The 16,565-nt window shown below is 38.9% G+C and overlaps 1 protein-coding gene across 3 annotated transcripts in view; it reads right to left on the minus strand.

Annotated features, from left to right (window-relative positions):
- The window catches only part of TBC1D5 (TBC1 domain family member 5), a 325,821-nt gene extending 313,703 nt beyond the window's left edge, over positions 1-12,118 (minus strand). For 2 of the 3 annotated variants that reach the window (XM_086742637.1, XM_086742635.1), the window contains exon 1: positions 11,930-11,945. The gene's annotated coding sequence lies outside the window, so the exon portion shown is untranslated. Of the gene's footprint in view, positions 1-11,929 lie in introns of all 3 variants that reach the window. The other variant, XM_086742636.1, reaches the window with a different exon arrangement.
- Between the last annotated feature and the right edge of the window lie 4,447 nt (positions 12,119-16,565).

A 16,565-nucleotide genomic window follows, 5' to 3' on the forward strand; every position in this document is an offset into this window, starting at 1 on the left:
GCAGAGCTAGAGCTCCAAGAGGAAGGTATCAAAGCAAATGTCCTGTGTGGAAGACAGAGCTTCTCCTTCTATATTTCACCTATGCAACAAGATAAATGTCAGTTAAACTTTTTTTTTTCATTTGTTTACATGTACAAGCAATTAGAAAGTCTACTTGCTTTTCAATTTCATTGCACTGTCTGTCATCCTTTACCTGTGTCTTCAAGTCAATATATCATAATGGTGGCACAGACTTAGACGAACTGACAGTAAAACATAGCTTCAGCCACAGAAAAGGCAAATGTCAAATGGAAGTAAAAATACTTTGAAACGTTCTGTAAAGATAGTGAAAGTACAGAAATGTATCTCAGGTTACAAAGATGAGGTTAGCATATCAGAAGGGACTACATGGAAAGCCATTGTATCCATGCTACGAACAGCCTTAGCAATGAATCATGAAAAACCCATTACTAGCTGCTACAACAGAATTCTGGAGTTGACACTGATTTGGGTTCCTTCAAAACTAAGCAAAATGAACAAGAATAAAATTGGTATGGCCGTAACATTTCACCAAGCAAAATTCTTAACTGTAGACAGGAATTAGTCTCAAGTGAAATGGCAGTTAATTTATTGCTGTCAATTCAGGATACTTTTCAATGATGAAATCATTGTAAACTGTAATTCAGGACTTAGAAAGATAAATTCTCTCATGTTAAAAAAAAATGAAACTACTACCCAACCTTCACTTACTCTGAAGTCAACATGAAAAATAATTTTAGAAGTTGTCTGGTCAGGATGAGTAAGAAACATTAGCTGAAATACAATACTAACAATCTAGAGACTTTCTGGCAACTTGAGTGAGTTTTTTGAGAGAAGAAAGTACAGATATATACCAAATATATCAGAAAAAGTGGCAGCTTAATGTAACATACTACTACAGATGTCTTGCATCCTAAAGTAAACTGAGTATTTGAGAAAAATTACAAATCCTCAACCACTTTTTCTCTCTCAGTATCAAATACTTGTGTGTCACCATTTTCACTACTCAGGTTCAAAATGACAGGTGATCACCAGCTCCTCTTCATCTTCCAATATATTCAGATCTCAGCTGGAACTTTGTTGTTGTTCTTATTGTTTTTAATATGACTTACACATGCAAGAGTCAACCTGCCTATACATCTAAAATTCTCATTTTCCCCACTTACTCCTGTGATCCACCCTGACTCCCAATCACTCCATGCAGCGCACAACCTCTAAAATGTTCATCTCACCGATTGCCAAAGCCTTCAATAACTGTAATGACAGTAGTCTTTAATGATCAAGCCTCTCATAAGCAATTTTACATTATTCTTTTTGTTTGCATCTTTATCATTGCATAGCATTTTAAAATAATCAAAGATGACCTTAGTAAAAACCCTTGTAAGTCTATGTCTTCCATTACTACCACAAACGCAGTTAGCCAATACAATCTGCTTCAGTATCTAAAACTCTGTCTTTATTGGTAGCGTATTTGTTCTTCCCTGCCCACATTTCTTTCCTAGTGAGCAGTTTTACGGTGCTTAGCTGCCTACTCTGGTTAACCCAAAACACTACCTCACAATTATTTTGTTGCAGCTGGACCTACTCATGGCTTGAAAACACAGAAGCAGAGGAGTCTGACATGCACAAAAATCAGGCAAACAAAATGTTGAGACATACACTGTAAAAAACAACAACAAAAAAAAGAATAATAGCCAGCAAGGGTTAGAGACACATGTTCTGTTTTGTTGGGTTTGATTTTATTCCATTTTTCCAGAAGGTGGACTCCTAGAAGTATGCTACTTTCTTTCAGTCTCAGGAAAGTCTAGGGCTGCAAGAACTAGCAGAGCGAGACTGCAGAGAAACCAGGAAGAGGGATCTAAAAAAAAAAAAAATGCTTAAACCCAAAAAATTAAAAAAAAAAGAAAAAAACAAATTAAAAAAAAAATTTTAAAAGGCTATTCAATGCCTCTTAAAAGGCTTTATATTTAAGGCTTTCCTCTTAAGCCCACTGGTTTAAGCCCACTTCCTATCTGACCATCCTTCTTTCTCAAGGTCGTATGGCTTAAGCTAGATTGATCCATTACTTCTGGACAGAGATGGTCTGAGTCTGAAGCTTCTGTGCACAACAGAAAATGGGAGATTATCCCCACTCTTACTGAAAGCTACCTTGAAACACTGGCACAAGACTGACTATCTGTATTAGGAGGGGTCTAACATGCTCATGGACTACATGATAAATAACAGCAGCTCTAGAAAATGAAGTACTCCAGTCAACCTACAAAAATTGTAGCGTGAGTCTATCAACATACTTTTATCCCGATCTGGGTAAGCTGTAAAATGATGTTCACTCAGCCCATATTTGCCCTCTTCTCAGATAAAATTACTCACAGTGGAAATTATAACCATGACTGATCATATACTATTACTGTAAATTAATGTAAAAATCTAGTCTCACCCAACAGCTATGAAACAGCAACAGCATGCTCTAATTCCTGGCATATGTCATACTGACTTTTTGGTGGAACTACACGTTTTTCTCCTAATATACAAGAACTTTGACAGTTTATCTAAAATCCCTCAAAAATCAAAGCAAAAACATATAATGTACTTAAAACAAATTAGGACCTTCTGCAATCACTAAGGCTGTAGATAACACAGGAGTGCTATTAAAGCAACACAGCATCTCAGCTGGATTTGCAAGAGCTGATAGTGCCACTTGTTCATTCTGTGTCTAATCAATGCGCCCTTGCGGCCCAGAAGGCCAACCGCATCCTGGGCTGCATCAAGAGAAGCGTGGCCAGCAGGTCGAGGGAGGTGATTCTCCCCCTCTACTCTGCCCTGGTGAGACCCCACCTGGAGTACTGTGTCCAGTTCTGAAGTCCCCAACACAAGAAGGACATGGACCAGCTGGAGAAGGTCCAGAGGAGGGCCACAAAGATGATCAGAGGGCTGGAGCACCTCTCTTATGAGGACAGGCTGAGAGAGTTGGGGCTGTTCAGCCTGGAGAAGAGGAGGCTCCGGGCAGACCTTATAGCGGTCTTCCAGTACCTCAAGTGGGCCTACAAGAAAGATGGCGAGAGGCTGTTCAGTAGGGCCTGTTGCAACAGGACAAGGAGTAATGGTTTTAAAATAGAGGGGGGTAGATTTAGATTGGAAATTAGGAAAGAATTTTTTACAATGCGAGTTACAGAACACTGGAACAGGTTGCCCAGAAAGGTGGTGGAAGCCTCATCCCTGGAAACGTTCAAGGCCAGGCTGGATGAGGGTCTGAGCAACCTGATCTAGTTGGGGATGTCCCTGCTCCTTGCAGGGGGGTTGGACTAGATGACCTTTGAAGGTCCCTTCCAACCCTAACCATTCTATGATTCTATACGTTCTACCTCAATCCATCCCAGTCACGCCAGCATCAAAGTGGAGCTATGTCCAGTGATAGCAGCTGCTATTGTCCTTTGCTCCTCCCCACTCAGTTTCATAAGGACTGAACCTTGCAATAAATGGATTCTGCATTTGTGGGTAAAGCAGTATGACTGCACCAAGTATATGCCTGACAACATCATCAGATATTAAATATTGATATTAAATTTGCATTTGTCCAATATACGTTTCTTCTCAGATACAGAACTCCTCTCACTTCACTAAGAACATACTTAAGGCTCATGACAAAAGTCGCAAGAGACAAAAGACCAGGCAGCTTTTCCATCTCTGCAAGCTGAAGTTTGCACCTGAATCGAGCAATCTTCAATTCAAGACTCGTGGGCAGTACAGTAAGTAAAAGTTGGGATCACCGCACAAATCCAAAAACCAAAGGAGCTTTCTATTAGGTGAAATCCACCCTGACTACAGAAGGGAATCTTGGGAAAAAAATGACACTAAAGTCCCAAGTATAAAATATTTATACATCCTTACATATAGCCAAAGTGGCAAAAAAGGTAATTCAGCTTGTTGGATTTTTCGGAAATGCTATACAGGAACAAATTTTTAATTTCAAAGTAGAGCTGCCCAAAATGAACTTATTTAAAATAAGAAGTACTGACGTAAAATTTCAAAGGGCATTTCATGATGATATAAGTACTTGCCCAGAAAATTTACAAACAAAAAAGCTGAAGTTTACTTTCATTCATAAAACAAACATACACCACTGATGCATTCAGAAGAAACCTTTCCACCAGTTGGGACACAAGTTTAGCTCTGATTACAGGAAGTCACAAACTTCCCTGTTTGTGACTTGCGCTCATCCACTGTTCTCTCATCCAGTCACAAAAATTAAACTTACAGGAGTCCAGATTTCTGCATACTTCAAAATAAAAGAAACTTTGCAATATTATCTGCTACATATTTTCATGAAGCAGTAAAACTGGCAGGGCTAAACCAGTATAACCTTTATGTATACATGTGAACGTACAATGAAAACCAAAGGAGGTGAAATCCTTGGCCCGTTAGCTTCGATTGTTTAATGCATTGTACATAAAGATTATGGGGTATAACAAACTTTGAAAGGTATCATCACAGGCAGCACCAGGTTTAGTTTTCAGTCTATGAAAAATACGCACATAAATATAAAAGAATTTCCCAGTTACATATTTCTATTTATCAACTTTTCCCCAAACTGTGTATATTTATTAGCACCATAGGCATACGTGTACATGACGTAAATTAGAAGTGAGTCAGGCCCAAAGGAGGAAACGCTATGCTATTGACTCACAAACAACTGAAAGACAAGCAAGGCTCCCACATATATTTTTTTTTAATATGTGGTTCCAATATAAATAACAGGCTGTATATGCACAGGTGTTCAGGCCACTACTCTGAAAGCACAGATAAGCTTTACAGAAAGCAGGACATGCAAAACAAGCATGAGTATCAGCTGAGAGCCACTCTTCTCACTAAAGAAATTAGTAACCCCATTATCCTCCCCAGAACAATTATCAAATAACCTAGCAGATTTACAAATCACCTAGCAGATTTTAAGAGAATTATACTACTTGTATAATTACTTGTATTTGTCCCATAAGCATTTAGTACTCTTCTCCTTATATCTACTCTTTCACTATACTTCTCAAATTTATTTTACATAGTCTACTATTCAACATGTTTAAATTACTTTTCATTTCTCCCATTTAACAAACTCTCTTAAATTGTGTGATTTATTAAATACTTTATAGTGTGTTCCTGTATTAGCCGTGATGGGATATTATAAAATCTGGGTTCTAACGGGAGCTCCCCCTTTGAGTTGTTGTTCGGCCTTGAATAAGTCACTTCACTCTCACAGAAAATGATTAATGCTATTTTCATTTACAGATAAAAGGCTCTACAAAACTACTGAATGTTAATCATAAATACTCCAGATAAAGTTTAATCAAGAAGGTACAAAAAGTCAAAGTAACACCTTGACACCGAGTCCTCTTATTCAGATTTACAGTGCAGCAAGCATGCTGATAGGAGACTGCAAAATAAACATGAAACACACCATTACAGACTTAATAGTCTCTATTTTTACAAGAGGTCAAACTTACATCTGAAAGTCAGTGGGAAAACTGACAAATCCTTTTGAAGCAGAAATGACAGAAAAACTAATCACAACTTAAGTAAAAAAAACCTTAATTTTGAAAGAGAATCTGTTGGGGAAGATGAGAAAATACATCAACGGTTTTCAACTCTGCAACAAGTCAAGCTTCAATCAGTAAAATATAGGCAATCTTCATCCAGATAGAGATGTTGCCTTGCTGTGAACAATGACAGGAGGAAAAAAAAAAAAAAAAGTTGGAGGAAAGAGTGTGCATATCCACATCACATACAGGACACAGGAGCCACTGGTGACATCCACCAGTGCTAATGGAAAATTTCAGGACCCAGAATACATTCACGTTCATCAACACCATGTGAGATCAGTGATGTTAAAAAATATAAGTAAAATGGGCAGCATGCTAGAAAATCAAATTTGTTGTTGACACATCCGACGTACAGCAGATAAGAAATAATCATTAGCTCTGTTCAAGTAACTACTGGGCTTTAAGCTACTCTTAACAATTCAGAACAGAGTGCTGAGTATGACAGTGGAAAGAGAGACTATGAAGGCAACACTGTAAAATTTGTAAAAAGATTACATATTTCCATGGATTATGAAAATGCCCACCTATATAAAATTACATATCAACAAGGAAAAATTCTATGGGGAAGAATACTCAGAATCAGAACTGTAAACCATTATAAACTGATAAGAAGTTGAAGAGCTCCACGGTATAGTGATTATTCCACAGTTTGGAATTTTTTTGTAACTTTCTTTAAAACACCTGCTGTTGGCCACTGTAAGTGACAAAACAACACCCTGGATGACAATTCATCTGATGCCAGGTGCAATTCTTATGCTAACATCAGAGTGAAGTCAAAATGCCAAAAGTGCACTTCTACAGTCCTAGAAAGATTCTTTAAAACTTTCAACAAGCCCTATATGTTCCCCAAATTCAAGTCTATTCTCAATACAGGTTACACAGCTTTACTTTTTCCCAATAGGAAAAAGAAAAGGCTAAAAGTCCATTTGTGTAAAAGCTAGAGAGATTAAACAAAAACACCACTTATTATCAAGCAGGCACAATCCAGGTTTTAAGAAACATCATTCAGACATTCATTATCTGATAATTCAGAACCAAAGGATACCGACAATATGTGGGTCTAAGGGTCAAATAAGACATCTCATTCAGAAGGTGGTGACAGTAGAGGTCTATTACAGACCATCAACTCAAACTAGAGAACAGTAGAATTTTTTGTAAGCCCATATTTGTAATGTCAAACTGAAGTCTTTAATAATGAAACCTAGTATCTCATGACCTTAAGCAGCCAACAGTAAAAACAACAGTATTAAAAATTATTAGCAACAATTTTTCTAACAGCACTCACCATAACCAACACAGAGAAATTATCATATATCCCATTGCAACAGCTAAAACGAGTAAGTCACTGGACTAGAAATTGGGGATAGTCTAACAATTACTGATCATGATCAGATTACATAGACAGATAGAGATTACTAACACCTATGTAAACATATGATGAACATACATGCTCTTATTCCTGAGATTTCAAAATTTCTGAAGCTGAAAAGAGTTATGAACAAAACTGATTGGGAAGAAAAATCCTATACAGAAAAACATGAAAACTGAAACTTCCTTAAGAGGGCTTTTACCTATGGTCAGGCAATTCTACAGCTAACAAAGACGACAATTTTGCCTACAGTTCATCCTAGTTGTTCAAAACCTGATGGTTTTGAAAAAAGAAGGAAGCATAAGGGAAAAAAAAAAAAAAAAAAAGGCAGGATCAACAATGTAGCAAAGGGGAGGCTGGATCACCATCAACATAAACTAGAGTTACAGAGAGCAGAAACTGAGAGCCATAAAACATCCATATAGGACACAGCCAAGAGTATTAGGAACAAACACCACCTCAACAACAGCAGAGGCCCATGACTAGACGGGGGTGGCACAAGTGTTAAAAATTGTAAGGAAAGATCAAAAATAGTCAATAAATACTTTCATTCTATAGTTGGAAAGATTCAAAATGGTATAATTGTATCACATTATATTGATTTTCTTTCCAACTCATTTGTTAAACAGATGTTCCAGATCAGATGTTAAAAAACATTGTGAGACAAACATTTTAAATCAGCACACTTGTTAAACTTATCCAAGAGTCCTAGAGTAGTCAGCCCAGCAAATCTATGATCTGCTGATGCTCTTTTAAAACTATGTCTTTTAAAATCTGTATCTGTCTTTAAATGCTAGGGACTGCCACCATACAGAGGAGTGAAAACACAGTGTCAAAGGGACAAATCAAGTTTTAAGGAAGTCTGATATGATAGAGAATTCAGACGAGATAACGAGAACCAGTGAAAGACAGATGCATTCAAATGTATTCAAACAATAATTGCATGCCTTATTTTTAAATAGTGGAAAAGATGAATCACTGGAACAAGTCATCCAGAGAAGTAAATGGTAGATTCTCAGTATCTTGATATGCTTTAAAGAAAAAAAAAAAAAAAAGAAAAAAAAGAAAGCTTAGCCAACTAGAAGTTCAGGGGAAAAAAAACCACATTGAGACAAAAACTGATGCTCTAACACATTTAAGGTGAAATGTTCATGTATTAAGACAGAATTGATCCCCACTCTAATGCACCACTATGTGATGCGGTACTAAATGCAAGTCAGCTTAAACAAGCACCTGAACTTCTCACATACACACAACTAGATTAATTAGTATTGTGGTAAAAATGGTCTTTAATCAACCTAAAATAACAATTTGCCAGCCCATCAACAGAACAAAAAAAAAAAAACCCCTCAACTTAAATAGTACAGAAGGAAAACGTTGGGGTTTTTAAAACAGAACACAGGATACCATGATATTGTCTCTTTTCTGCTATACACAGTTCAACATCAGTGACACGTGATTCTTCCTATTATATTCAAACGATTTTCAATCAGACTTTAGGTCACGTTATGACTCAGTGCTTTTGGGAAATCTACATCTAACCATCAACAGAGGCAAAATATCCATTTCCATTCTGTTTGGTAACTCATCAACCTTTATCCAAAATATGCTAAATGTTGAATGTTCATCAGTTTGACTAACTGCTCCAGCTTGGCTCTTGCTTCTTATCTGAACTCTCAGAGTATAAATATGGTCAAACATTTCTCCTCAAAGACTGTAACACACAGATTCCCACGAGATTCAGAGTAATCATGCTTATTTTCTATACAACATCAATAGAAAGAATATGAATTATCAGATTGTAATGTTATCCAATACAACAGGGACCTCAAATTGCATCATTTTGAAGTTCTTTTTTGAAAGCATTTGATCACAGTGTGATATCAGGAAAAAAAAATAGAGACACATTCAGAAAACTAATAAAAATATTCTTAAGCAAAACATAGACTACAATAGCAACCTTCCTAAAAAGTGGAAATGGTAACAGCTATGCCCCTTTTTCTGGGGGTCAAAAATAGAGAATTTAAGTCTCACTAACATAACAACCAAACACAGGCAAGCAAGTCCTCCTATGACGTTTACCAGCCCTCTTCCCCTGAGAGCACAACTCAGCCAAAGATCTGGGTTTTTAGAGGCTACAAACTGAATTGCTGTGGGCACTTTACTGGGCTAGAAGAAAAAACACACAAAACCTATAGCTTATTTACTGAAAAGCAGTGTAGAGTCTAAGCCAAACAGTTTAGATAACATGTCACATTTGCACTCTGCAGACATCGCTGGTTCCCAATCCAAAACGCTCTTACACGTGCTAATCAACAAAGCCTCAAATGGACTAGGAACTGATTATCTTAGAAACTGTCTATCCTCCACAATTCTCAGCAACAGCTGCTGTCAATTACAGCAGCGTACCTAACAGTTTAAGAGAAAACTCCTAAGGAAGGAGTGCAAAGTAAACTTCCCAAACAGAATTCCTTTCAGGGCAAAGTGTAAAACAGTTCTTTACATAGCCCTTCTCCAGGGAAAAATGAAGTTATAACAGCAACAGTAACCCAGAGACAGCAAAGATGATCTCTATACTAGCATAAATCATAGGCAGGCAAAGAACGTATAACACATTTCCACCAAATCACATTTTTCTTGCACATTAATACAAGGTACCAAAACCCAAAAGATGCAAGTGCTATTCAAATGCAAACAAAGATAACAGAACAAAGTTAGAGTAAAGTCAACACTGTAACACAAAGAAGGAAAAATGCGAGAGGAATGCCGCTCTCACAGGGGGCACATTATTTTAAGAAAATCTCTGAACCATTTCTGTGTGACAAGTGAGCTTTGCCAATATTGCAGCAGAAACAGAACTATTTGTAAAAAAAAATCAAGCTTGTGGCTTTCCTCAGATTTCTGAAAAAGTGAAATGAAGTGAAACACACAAGAACCTCATCAGTTTAATCAACCGTTAAACAAAGCTAGCAGGACAAGCCTTATTTAGTCGCCTTCCCGTTCACAAAGCTGGAGAACAGACTCTTGTCTTCATCTCACTATCAAAAGGATGCCATTAGTATCTTTTGAAATATTCAGTTTTCATAGGCATTTACCATATCTGTAGTATCTAAATAATGACGCCATCACAAAATCTTGTGGGGAAAGAAGCACCTTCTTCCCAGCATGCACTTATACATGAAAACAGTAACTGCTCGCGCTCTCATACTTTGTTATGAACTTAAGTTCATTACGTAGGCTCACAGTTCATACAAAGGCAAGCTCCTGCTGTTGACTCAGCAGCAGTTACTAATTTCAAGTAAGAAAATATACAAAGAGTTTAAAGGCTGTGTCTAAATCTGTGTTTATGTTGACAGTCTGAATGTATTATAACACAACATTTATTGTAACAACTCCAGTCATTGCTACTATGATAGATACTCGTATGACTTCCAGGATAACAGCATTTAGGCCGTACATGGGCCAAGTGTCTTAACAAAAAAAAAAAGTTTGACAACTGGCAACTCACAATTGTCTTAAGACAATTATTACATTTACCAAAAAAAAAAAAAAGGACTTGTTTCAAAAATTATCATTATCATCCCCAAACAATGTTTTTTTCTTATTGCTCAGTTTTAGATCTTACAGTACTTCAACCTGCGACGTGCAAATGTAACAGTGGATGATGATTCAGAGAGAGGTGGGATCTAGGATTAATTTAACTGAGTGTTTCATGACCCTCAAATTCTTAAAAATATTTTCAATACCAACAATCAGCCCACATTTATTTGGAATACATTTTGTAAGCTTTAGTCTTCACGGAGGAGGTATTACCAACTAAACAGCTGAATCAGTGTGTGGCAAGTAACAGAACTGACAACAAGTTTAATGAAGTTTCATTGGTCTGAAAAGAAATACTTCTTTTATGTAGTGGTGCTTTTTAACAAAGTTTCAGAGTGCTTTGTAAGGGAAGGTAAGCAGGATTACTGAGAGTAAAGCGCTGCACGGATGCTATAGAGCTGAGTGGCATAACTAGAATACTCTTGTCTCCCAGGTCCCATCCCAGTACATTTTGGAACATGATCCTTTCACACACATACCACTTTCATGCGTATATACCACTAAAGCAATGTTATGCCAATATGATGGAACAACTATTTCTTAAAAGCAGACCATAAAGCCTCCAGAATGAGTAATATGATAGGATATGTACTTAAATTAAACTACTAATGGGTATGGTTCAGCAGTCCAAGAGTACAAAACTCTCAAACAGCTAAAATGTGCTAATTGCAGCCCTTGCCCTGAAATCCAGACTTGTACACCACTTGAACGACTGTATCCTAAAGAAAAACAAGTCTGACAGTTAAACATCTACCACTGATGGCAATAAACTGGACAGCTAGCACAGACTGAGGCAGATTGGTGAGAACAGGGAGGAGGAGAGGCTCTGGGGCAGGAAAAGTGGAGGTAAACCAAGCTTCTTCTAAAAACTCTTTTTCAAGGCCTGGAGGGGAAAAAAAAAATAGTAAAGAAGACCTTAACTTCCCTCTTCAGCCATCAGAATCACGAACAATACTTAAAAAAAAAAAAAAAAAACCAGATGGGGAAACCTTGTGACAAATCTACCTCCTCCTCCTCCTCCCTCCCTGCTTTCACCTCCCAGAAACGAGGCTCTGGCTCCAGAGATCCCTGCCGGGAGCTACTGCTCTCAGCACGCCCCGGGCCGAGCACCGGCCCGCCGCCCGCTCCGCCGGGCAGCCCCGCGGGAAGGAGGAGGCCGAGGAGCGGCGGCGGCGCCGGCCCGGTGCGCGCAGGCCTCACCGCCCCTGCCCGCCCGGCTGCTGCCCACTGAGGGCCGGGGGCGGCGGGACCCAAGGCCTCGGCGGCGGCCGGCGCATTTTGACTGCAGGGCGGCCGGCGGGGAGGGGGGCAAGCGGGTTAAGGGGAGCAGATGCTCTGGGGCTGGTTTTACCTGCTGCTGCTGCTGCCTGCAGTGGCATGAAGAGCTGGCTCAGCCTCTCTCTCTCTCTCTCTTTCCCTCCCCGCCTGCCTCCCTCCCTCCCTTCTTCCCTCCCTGCGCGGCACACAGACCCCGGCGCCCTGCGAGGGACGCGGGGCAGGGGGAGGCGGTGGGGGAGGCCCGGGGAAGGGAAGGGGAAGGGCTCCCTGCCCGCACGCGGGCACGCGCGATAGCTCCGCCCCCAACACTCCCCCCCCCCCCCCCCCATTCCACCCCGCTCCCTCCGCGCAGGCGCCGTCCGCACCGTGAAGCCGTGGGTGCCCACACAGCCCGCGGCGCCGCGCATGCTCGTTGCGCCCGCCGACCGTGACCGGCGCTGTCGGGCGGGCGCGGGGCTGGAGGTGGCGGAGGGAACGGGGCGGTCGCGGCCCGCTCAGGGAGGCGGCGGGGGAGAGGGAAGGAGAAGGGTGGGGACGGGGCTTCCCTCGTCGCGGGTTCTGGCACAGCTCGGCAGCCGCCTGCACCTGGAGAGCCTCGGCAACACCAAAACGGCGCTGGGATTTTATTTTTAAGTCCGGAGGTTTTCCGTTTGTTCGGGGCCTTTCACCCCCTGAGGAAGCCCGAGGCACTTTTATTTACATAGAGCGTCTACAGAGCGTAGTTACCAGTCACGCGTGGCCAGGGTGAGGGGGGAAGCAGCTTAAAATGAGGTGATTTAACGTGAATCAGGTGCGTTGCTCCCTGGGAGCGACTGGCCACGTACAAACTGGTTGGGAAACTTCTTCGTGTGGTGGTGTGAAAGGAGCTGTGCCCGGCTGTGTTGGCTGGGCCCAGGCTGGAGCCTTGGGAAGGCCGGGGCTGCGTCCCAGTGGGACTTGTCATCCCAACCGCCTAGGAGGAGTAATCCCTGTAAGCACGATTTTCTACAAGTGGTATAAGTTTGTACACCTGAGATGAAACAGGAATTTGCGAGGCAAACTTGAATGGCTGGCATGCGTTTGAGATCAGCTTAATGAAAAAGATTAAGTTTCTTAAGTTTTGGGAAAGCCACTAAATCTATTTCTTCATTACGAATCCTGAAGGAGTGTGAACTACTGTAGAGGACCACGTAGTACTGGAGGGTTCATTTTCCTTGCAAGAAAAACTGCAGTGTACATATTTTTGCAACCAGTTGAACATGAAGCGCTGTGTGTCCTAGGTTGCTCTTTGTGACAATTGTATCATTTATAATTAGGCCTGATAATGCACTAGATATCCAAGCTTTTCTTTGGGGACTCCAGTACAAGACAAGACAAACTAGAGAGATACTCCATCATCCATACTAGCTGAAGCAGCATTATTATTTGAACGCAAGTCTTGGTAAAATGAGCCTAAAACTGGCAGCGTTTGACTATTAGATCATGCTTCAGGGCAACATAAGAAGAAATATGATCAATCTGAGATACACCTAGAAATGTGAAACAGGAATAAAACTTGGTATGTTTAGTAATAATTACATGATGAGTGTAGCGTATCTAGTCTCTGAAGAGATTTCTTATAACTCACCTGGTTCCCAGAGGAACTTTTTTGCTTTCTGGGCCTTTCAGGGCAACATAATCAGCCTATCTATGTGGTTTTGCCAAAGAGAGAGCATATCTTAATTCCATGCCAGTCTAAAGATGTTTTTGATTCCCAGATGTTTGATTAAGAAAAGAGAGACCAAAGTAGATTCCAGCCTGCTGATGATAGTGTTTTACAGTGATGCATTTACATTTCTTGCTGCAACAGATTGTTTAAAGTAGAAAGAGTCATTTAAAGTTAAATGTTAGTAGATTAAAAAGAAAAAAAGCACAGGACAAAAAAAAACTAAGACATGAGAATTTCCTTGCGTGTTTATATATCCATTAATTTCAATCAAATTCTTTCATGTTCTATTTGAAATAACAATTTTCTGTTTGTCTCTCCATATATTTATTTTATGTTGGAGCAAATCTTGATATTTTTAAAAAGCCAGGTAGTTAAGCACCTAATTCTTATCTAGTAATATGCTTTGAATACTTCAGAGAGCTCAGTGGTGAAATGGTAATTTTGTTCAGTATAGGGCACAGCATTTGATTTAGAAGTCATACAGCCATCTACAGTCAGTCTGCCTATATCACAGTGACCTGTCCATTATAAATACATGGAAATGCGTGGGTTTTGCCTTTGAAATACAGGGCATTTTAGACAAGAAAGCGTGAAAAAGTAGCATGCGCGTGGGAGATGATATGGCAATGTGAAGAATTACAGCTCATTGTGTGTTGAAGATAAAGGCGGGATTCACTAAGTACAAATTTTACCAAAAGCATCAAAACCTTTTTTTCTATAAACCTGTAGATTTGTGCTACTGTTAAAAAAAAAAAAATAAAATGCACCTGCCTTTAGCACATACTCCCACTGTGTACTCAAATCAGGCAATTGTGAGTTGTCTAAATAACTACTGGAGTAATTATATGAGCATAGGATATCTAATTGTGTGTGCACTTAGGGAATGTCTTAGAAGATTTGGCCCTCTCAGTATTCTCAATATGAAAATTTTCCCATCGAAAATAAAAGCTGGAACAAAAGCCAGCAGGAAAAACAACAGCAGAATCTGCCAAAAGTAGTTTATTCTTGTTTCATTGGCAATCAATTGTTAGGCTTGTCATAATACTTAAAATGCCAATTTAAGCATGAATGGAGGTTCCACCCCAAAATTAAAACATTCTAAGGGAATGAATCCCTTTTACTTACACAACAATAAATGGAAAAACACATTCCAAATACTATTCATTTCTGTATTTGCAAGATTATAGAGGGTTAAGAACAAACTGCTTAGACCGTCTTCAGTTTATGTTCAAAATACATCCTACAACAGAGTCACAAGTAAAGGTGTGTAAGCTTTGTATAGGTGAAGAACATAATGTTTGTAGTTACATATTCCTAATTGTCTGCTTATATTAGATGTTGACTGAAGTATTCTTAGGGTTAGAAATATTTTTTAAATTTTACTTGACTATGCATTGGAATTGTGAAAAATCTTGGTTTATATTTAGTTACATTACTAGTTACATTGCTCATTTAAATAATTTAGTCTTGTAGTCTAGCTAAGTTTCATACAAGTTCTTAACATCTCAAATGCATGTGGTGTCCATAGCAAAAAAATTGATATTTTGCTTGCGCACCTGTGATGGTAGAAGCCAATATAAGAGTAAAAATGCGGAAAATACTGACTTCCTCTATTAATTTCTCCCAGGTCTCATCTGGTAAAGTATCTGGAGTTTCCAGTCCTTTGGGAGGGAGGGGTGTCAAATTTGGTTATCAACTATAAAGCTATTACATGCGTATGAACTAGTTAGCAGGATTTAATCTATTTTGAAAAAGTATAGTATAGATTTGCCAGTTTAATAAAATATAAAGTAAAAAATATTGACTTTTTGGCTTAGTTAATGCATGCATGCAAACAGAAAGTAAATATTTCCACAGATTTTTAATATATATTTATGTGGATTATACAGATGTATTTTATTGAGTGCATATAACTATATGATTGTGCCCGTACAAATATGTTTAAGTAAATATAGGTACACACATTAGTTGTATTTTAATTTGCAACAATATTTGGTTTGGATTTCATATTTCGTCTGGAATCCAGGAAATTTTACAATCTCAGGAATCTAAGAAAATTTTAGGAAAGTTTTAATGATTGCAGCTTCTCCCATTTCTCTAAATAAGTTCCCTTCTATATCAACTGTATTCTCGTAGAGAAACTCAGAAATACTTGTAGAGTACTTCTGGTGTTTCTAGACCCTACGATGAGATGTGTTCTATACACACCCATTAAGAACAAAGTTGTACTGATTCTAACCTTAAGGAATTTTCTTCCAGTGGAGTCTGTTTGACACCATTGTGAGCTTGCTGTTTCCATTGTAAATAATCACTAATTCATTCTGATGTTTTGGTTTTGTACATTCTTTTAAAATGTTTGCCAATCATAAGAAAAACCTCAATTAATTAGAAATTTTGTTCTGTCTTTTGCGTTCTCTATGTAAGCCTTTTTTACCTACATCTATATAAAAGAAGGAAAAACATTTAAAAAGGTTTTGTTTCTGAATTACAATAGGGCTTGGCCATAGGCATTCACATTTTAATTGAATTGAGTCTTAAATAAATTTAAAATTCTTGGGTTTACTGGAGTTTAGATGAGCTCTCAGTGAACGTGTATGTCAATGGTTAGAATTTGGTCTAATTCACCTGTTCTTATTTACACTGCCCAAATACCTCACCTAAATATAGTGTCTTCTTCCAGTAGAATACTAAACGGTTTATGCTTTCTTAGTAAAATACATAGCTTGACCTCCTGACAGTTATCTTCAAAATTATTAAATTCATCACATAAGTTTGACAAAGGGGCACTACTTAATGTGTTCTTAAATTTCTTAAAGGAATCAGGCAAAGAGGAGTGAGCAAGAGGAAGAGAGACTGATGAACTACTGTTGAGTAAGAGGAACCATGTACTCCAGACTAACTCAACTAAAATTTGTTGTAGGTGAGTCTTCCTCTAAAAGGTGTGAAGAAACCGTCGTTCTGGTCTTGAAACACACGGTGCATCATCAGAGAGTCACATCAGCATAATCTGATGTACCACATA

The sequence above is a fragment of the Chlamydotis macqueenii genome, chromosome 2 (assembly GCF_036417535.1).
Source record: "Chlamydotis macqueenii isolate bChlMac1 chromosome 2, bChlMac1.mat, whole genome shotgun sequence".
NCBI classification, from domain to species: Eukaryota; Metazoa; Chordata; class Aves; order Otidiformes; family Otididae; genus Chlamydotis; species Chlamydotis macqueenii.